Here is a 7,004-nt window from a genome sequence, read left to right on the forward strand (position 1 = left end):
TGGAAAGCGGGTTTGAGCCGGGCTCGGGGAAGCGGCGGGGACCTCATGGGAAGGGGGGCTTTGTGGGCCGTCCCCCACGCCCCACCGAGGTCGCCGGCTGCCCCCCACGAGCGGCTCTCCGGCACGGCCACGACTCCAGGGCACAGAAATCAATCTCTTAACTAGCTAACTTTTAATAGAAATTCTTCCAGGGTCAATAAGTAAAATAGCAGAAATTCAAAACCGCGCGGCCGCTATTGCGGCCGCGCGACATCATTTTATTCTTAAACCAAGTTCTAGAAAGCAAATCATTTCACAACGCTGTTTCAGCATGTCTGATTGGGGGGGGGGGGGGGTGGGTCGTAAACTCTAAACAATAATTGTGCATCTTCTATCGAAATAATCTATCTAGTCAAAGTAGATAGAGTATTAACTAGAACTCATCTGCCTCATAAGAATTGGGAGGGGTGGGAGGTGGGGGTCTATTGGGGTTCGGGGTTAAAAATGAGTATTGGTAAAGGGAAATGTGTTCGGTATCTACATGACTGAGACCTAAACCCGAAAGCTCTGTAACTTTTCCCACAGTGATTCAATAAATAAATAAATTAAAAAAAAAAAAAAAAAAAAAAGAAAATAATGGCTGAACATCCCACCACCATCACCATATAACCTCATCTACCAGTCTTGCTCAGAGACTCATAAATAAATCTCAAAAGAGATCAGCTAGCTGCAAAAATTTCACAGACACCTGTTCCCAGTGAGACCTCTGCTTCCATCTCATAAGTGGGAAGGCCAGTTCCCACCCTACCAAAGCCTATACAGCCACTTCCCACCCCAAAGCTGCTGACATGCCTCCAGCTGAACCCCAACACCTCAGGACTAAGGGCCATAGAGAATCCAATCTGCTGAAAACTTCAGGTACATGAGACTTTGTGGCTGAAAACCCCAGGCCTTCTCAGGGTGGGATGGACAATCTCCTACCATCTCCTCCGCATTTCTGGAAGACCCAGCAGTCATGCCCAGTAAATATTTAACTTCCCAGTTACTTGTATAGTTGAATATTCTGGATTTTCTGGAGCAAGTGGTCGCATATGCAGTCAAGCGACATGTCCAAACTCTACAACATTGACATCCCAGTAGTAGTAGCACACCAGATTGGATGGGATGTAACATAGAAACCAAGTAACAAAATCACAGAAGGTTGAACTTGCAGTAAGAGCTTAGTAAGTCCTCAGACAAGGACCTAATGTCCCATGGTGAGAGATAACAATTTTCACAAACATTCTTCTATGCAAACATTTTCTGATCATTCCATTAGCCATTTAATGATAACAAGCAATATAAAATAAATTATAGTGGGCTTGCTATCAGGGCAGGCTTGAGAGGGTGATTGGGAAAAGGGAGACAATGGTGGAGGGAAGGTGACAGTGGTGGTGGGACTGGTTGGAATATTGAATGCCTGTAACAAATCATCACGAGCAAATTTGTAAACAAAGCATTTAAAATAAAGTGTTTTAATAAAATGGAAAAAAAAGAGAGAAAAGAATGACTCACCATTTAGATACAGAATAGAGTGAAAGATGGGGAAAAAGGCTGGAGGTCTTCAAGAAAAATATTCTGATTTAAAAGTTGCATTTGAGGGCAGAGGGAGATAGGGCAGAGGTTAAGGTGTTTACTTTGTGTACAGCTGACCCACGACTATTGGTCCCCTGACCCCCTCCAGGAGTGATCCCTGAGCAAAGAGCTGGGAGGAACCCCCAAGCACTGCTGGGTGTGGCCCCAAATAGGGGAACAGGTAGAGTAACAGAGGCAAAACCAGAAATTTTCCTATGTCAAACAAAGAGCTGAGATGTGTACTAAAGAATAATCACTAAAGATGCGAACCCTATTAAAACTTCAGGTTGGAGAGATTGAGTTTTCCTTTTTTTCAGAAATTTCCTGTTTTTCTCCAGTAGAAATGAAAAATAGCCATTTGTTTACTTTAGGTCTTAAATTTCTCAAACCATGTGATCTGAATGCCATTAGAATATGGAATATGAGAAAATATTTTCTATGGGGTATTTTCTAATCCAATGGGCAGCCTGGGTTTTATTTTTCTACTGTCAAAAGGACAACCAAATTTGAACAAAGTACAGAAACTGATGAAAAAAGGAAAAGAAAAACCAGATAACCAATCACACCCCTAAAACTTCAAGGCCACAGATGCAGAGAACCAAAGAGGAGAAGGCACCCACAAGGAGGTCTTTCTGAGGGGAAAAGGGAAATAGTTCAGTACTAAGAGATCAGGAGGCACATTAAATGCATTAAAACAACAACAACAACAACAAAACTCTCATTAAATTTAAAGATCAGGTTCCAGGAAGAACAGTTTTTGTTACTGAAAGGCAAACCATTTGTTATTGTTTGGTTTATTCATTTCTTTCAATCCAAGAAGATTTACAATATTACTTTTTTTCTCTCCTGAAGGTTTTGCTTTTTGGTCAAATTTGATTTGAGAATGAGTGTTATCAAATGGCATCAAAACCAATGAGAATATTAGGTTGCCATTCAGATGTAACAGGAAGCTGAGACTTTGAGGCTCATTTGAGTTCTTCCGCTTATTATGCAAGTGATATTCCACTGCCTGATTCTTTCAACTGTTTCAAAAAAATTAAGAGCTCATGCTGCTCACAGGGATTATTTTTAATCCCCCGGTTTTGGACTGAACTGGTCTCTTTACTCACCCTGCTAGGGTCAGTAGCTACCATGGACGCAAACCCTCACCCCTCTCCTAGGAAAACAACAAACTACACGCCAACAAACACAGTTAGAGCCGAGCAACGGAAAACAAAGCAAATACCAATTCAGGCTCTGTTCTCTTCTCTTCTCCCCTCCGTTCCTTCCTCTCTCTGTCCCTTCCTCCCTTCCTTCCTCCATCCGTCCCTTCCTCCCTTCCTTCCTCCCTTTTCTTTCTTCCTTTTATGGTAGAGCACGAACCCAAGGCCTCATACATGCAAGGCCAATGCTCAACTATACCCTGGTCCCAGTCCACAGACAACTTTAGATGAGTGTTCACTTCCTATCATGGACAGACTCCTGCAAACTGTGACTTTAAGTGAAAGGGTGCGTGACAAACCAATTTCACCACAGGATAACTGATATTTAAGAATTACCTTTTTGGGGACCAGAGCAATATTATAGAAGGAAGCGTGTCTGCCTTGCACGCAGCCGACCCACATTGGCTCCCCAGCATCCCACATGGTCCCACAAGCCCACTACGTGTCATTCCTGAATATTGACCTAAGAGTAAGCCCTGAGCCCTGAGTGTGGCTCCCCCAACAAACAAACAAAAATCCTCAGAAAGAATTACCTTCTTGTATTTCACCCAGGAACCGACCACCTGCATCCCAACTTGAGGTGTGCAATTTCTTTCTTTTACTTCATGAACCTCTGTTTTCTCTCTAGAGACGGTGTGATCTCACTGGAACATGTTTCTTTCCTCCCGTTTTCATAGAAGTCCTTTCTTTTTTAAAAGTGACATTTGTGGGCTAGAGAAACAGCTCAGAGGCCTGGGATACAGATCCCCCTCCCCCGCCAGGGGTCTTCATTCCATCCCCAGCATCATAGGGTCTCCTCAGCACTGCTGGGTGTGTGTGGGAGGGGTAGCCCTGGTGGTCCTGGGTACCACTGAAGTTCCATCCTAGGGCTCTCCCCCCATGGGATTTATATTCCAATGGCATATATCAAAAGTTATTATGCATATTTTGGCTTACTGATCAGTTACTGCCAAAAGACATTTTGGGGGATGAAAGTAATCCATCTATGATCACCTCAAAGATCCATTAATAATTTTCCAGACATCCAATAGCCCAGACATACAATAGTTAATTGACTATAACCTACTAAGATAAAACTCAAGTTGATTTAAAAGTGATGTTTACAATTTGAAAACTAACACATTCACGCTGGTGTTAAGGCACCTGAGGTATAAAAAATAAACTTGGATAGTACTTTACTGATAAGGATCTACAATGTTTTTCAAACATGGAAGAAGCAGAGGCAACTTTACAATGGGTCATGGCCAAAACAGTGTCACAACAAATCCTGAAACCCACATCTTTCGTTTCCAATTAGCGCCTTAGAGTTCACTGACATAAATGATGGTGCTGATAGGCAGCAAGGTAATGGAGAAAGATGGTACTTGTCACCTAACGCTTAGACACATACATTCGAATGCCAGCATAACGGCTGCTACTGATATGATTTTTTCAAGAAAAAATTTGGGGTACTGTGGTAGTTGAGCCATACACAACTGTGCTCGGGCTTTCTCCTGGCTCTGTACTCGGGGATCACTACTGGTGGCGCTCAGGGGACAATTACTGGGAAGGAACCTGGGTCACTGATTTGCAAGGTTGCAAGGCAAGAATCTTACTCGCTGTACTTTCTCCCCCATCCCTGACTTGAATTCTTTTTAGATTAGGAAGGTTTATCTCTAGCCTTTCCTAACTTTTCTGCCTTAAATGTCATTTTTCCTTCCTTTTCTGTCAGATTCATCATCATGGGTAAGGAAGACACAATCTCTAGTCATGCATACATTCTCCCCATATGGACCCTAAAAACATACACATTCCTCTTTCTTACACACATTATTTCTCAGGCCGAAACTTCCCAACCGCCCTCCAAAAAAAAAAACCCCAAAAAACAAAAACAAGAAAAAGGCCTCCAGATGATTAGCAGGAAAAAAATATTTTTTCAATTGCTACATATATTTTTAAAAAATGTATTTTTTTTTCCAAGAAAGAAAAGGTCAATGCAACTTCATTTCTGTATAATCTGGCATATCCCTTCGCCGGGCACATTTCTCATATTTTTTTGTTCAGTTATTACTTTGGCGAGCGAGAGACAGAGGGGTGGGCCACACCTGTCTGTGCTCCGGTATCACTTCTGGAGGGGCTCAGGGCATGGCTGAGTGCAGGGATCAAATCAGGGTCAGCTGCACGTAGAGCAAACACCTCTGTACCATCACTTTCACCCCTGCTCCATTATTTCTATGTGGTAATCCCTACAGTTAACAGCCATGATGACCTCAGTTAGTGCCACCCTTTCCCCAGTGACTCTGGGTTGCAAGGCCTCACTGAAAGCAAATACAATAGGTCAGAGGTGATGTTTCTAGCTCTGTTGGGGTTAGACAGCCTTGGTTGCTCTTCTTGCACTGCTCACCATAAATAGTCCATGGCAGAACTCAAGGCTACCAACAGTCACCTTGTACCCCAGGAAATGGATCTTTCTCCCTCTGGGTAGAACCTTCAGATGAGACCCCAGTCTCCAAGTAGGGCTTGGCTATGAACTCAGGAGAAACATACCATCAGAGACCTTCGGCTAAGACACAGCTAAATTCCTGAAACATGGAAACTGTCAAATAGTGTTTGCTGTTGGAAGTCACAGGCTTTCACTGGGTGAGAAAGCGTTTACTCAGCAATAGGCAACCACTGTAACAGCTCATTAAACTGTCAGGGTGATTCTATGAAACTGGCAAGTTCAGGTCTGAAAAAAAGAAAAAAAGAGCCAACTTTATGCTTCCTCCTGAAATCTGCTCAATTTTGGAAACCATTTTTTTCATGGAGGAGAAACCTGCTTCCTATGGAGGAAACATGGTGAACATCCCTAAATGTGGAGAGGGTCCAGAAAACTGCCATGGAAACCAAATCAGCTTCACTGGGCAATGAGAAAGGTCATGCACCTATTACTGATCGGGAAACACTCACCTAAGGACCCAGGAAAAAGAAAAGCTGCATTTGTTAAGGCAAGTAAACAAAATTGTTAACCTGCTAGTTACAGACAGAACATAAAATCAAACTGAAACTAAATCTTTAAAAGACCGAGGGTGGGGACTCTTGTCTGTGATTTGGCCCAAAACAGCATTCTCCGTGTAGGAAATTGAGCCCAGTCAGAGGGACAGACAAAGAGAAAGCAAGTGAAGAATTTGCCTAATTTTACATAACTAGAGTCTGACAACTAAAGTCACCGGGAATCCACCGCGACCTTTAACTGTTAAAGCATTGCATTCATATTACTGGGAAATACGTTTTAAAAAGAGCCCCAAGAAGACCCACGAAAATTCTGCCTTTTGCAACACTTGCCCAAAGAATCGTAAACCTCAACGTTTCCTGGCTTTCCTTCAGGACGTGGCAGGGTCCTGACCCGGGGGTCCCAAGCTGACCTATGACCCTCCCTGGCCTAAGAAACACCAGGAGAACGCCAGTTCCCGCCTCCTGACACTGGTCCCGTATTTTCATAAGCCATCCCAGCTGTCACTCAAGACCCTTTGCGCTGTCATTGGCCCTAAAGTCCCGGGGCTGGCAAGTTTCTGCCAACTGGCGAGCACCGGCTGTGCCTTTATTTCCGAGGAAAGTGGAGTGGGTGTCGAGGGGAAAAAGAGAAGCAAGAGTTCAGAAAGAGTTACGCCGACCCTCGTACCTGAGCGACCTGCGATCCCCACCGCCGCCGCGACGAATCGGCCTTCCGGGCGGGGGCTTTCAGCCAAAGCGGAGGGAAAATAAGAAAAAGAAAATGGCTCAGCCGGGAACGGGGGCCCAAGCCATGGAGGAGCCGCTTCCTGGTGTCCCGAATCACACCAAAGGAGGGAAGGGCAAGGAGCGGCGCGGCGCGAATGCCAGCAGCTCCGGGTGAGCTCCGCGGCGCCGACGCAGCCGCAGCCAGAGCGCGGCCGACTGTGGGAGTTTTGACGTTTCCTATTGTTGCCGGAAGTGACGTGGCTCTCGGAGCGCGGAAGTGGCGGTAGCCGCGTCCCCGGCGCGGCAGATTCGCCGCGCGTCTCCTCCGCGCGTCGCGGCCTCCAGCGCGCCCCGCGGGGCAGTCAGCCTCCACAAAACTCGAACATTGTCGCCTAGGGGTCGGACTCGCGCGGGCGAAGGTGTGCAGGTGGGCCGGTGTCCTCCCTGAGGCGCCCTAGTCAGAGTGTGGAATCTGCGACGCGGAATCGCGGGCCTCCTGCCCGGCGGGGCTGGCCGCGGAGCTCGGCGGGC

General features: G+C 45.6%; 1 protein-coding gene across 2 annotated transcripts in view; it reads right to left on the bottom strand.

Moving 5' to 3' along the window:
• Positions 1-6,699, bottom strand: part of FBXO8 (F-box protein 8) — a 45,534-nt gene extending 38,835 nt beyond the window's left edge. Inside the window, exon 1 of one of the 2 annotated variants that reach the window (XM_056114329.1) lies at positions 6,436-6,454. The gene's annotated coding sequence lies outside the window, so the exon portion shown is untranslated. Of the gene's footprint in view, positions 1-6,435 lie in introns of both variants that reach the window. The other variant, XM_056114330.1, reaches the window with a different exon arrangement.
• Positions 6,700-7,004: the final 305 nt, after the last annotated feature.

Source organism: Sorex fumeus, unplaced genomic scaffold (genome assembly GCF_029834395.1).
Source record: "Sorex fumeus unplaced genomic scaffold, SorFum_2.1 ptg000024l, whole genome shotgun sequence".
Taxonomy (NCBI): Eukaryota; Metazoa; Chordata; class Mammalia; order Eulipotyphla; family Soricidae; genus Sorex; species Sorex fumeus.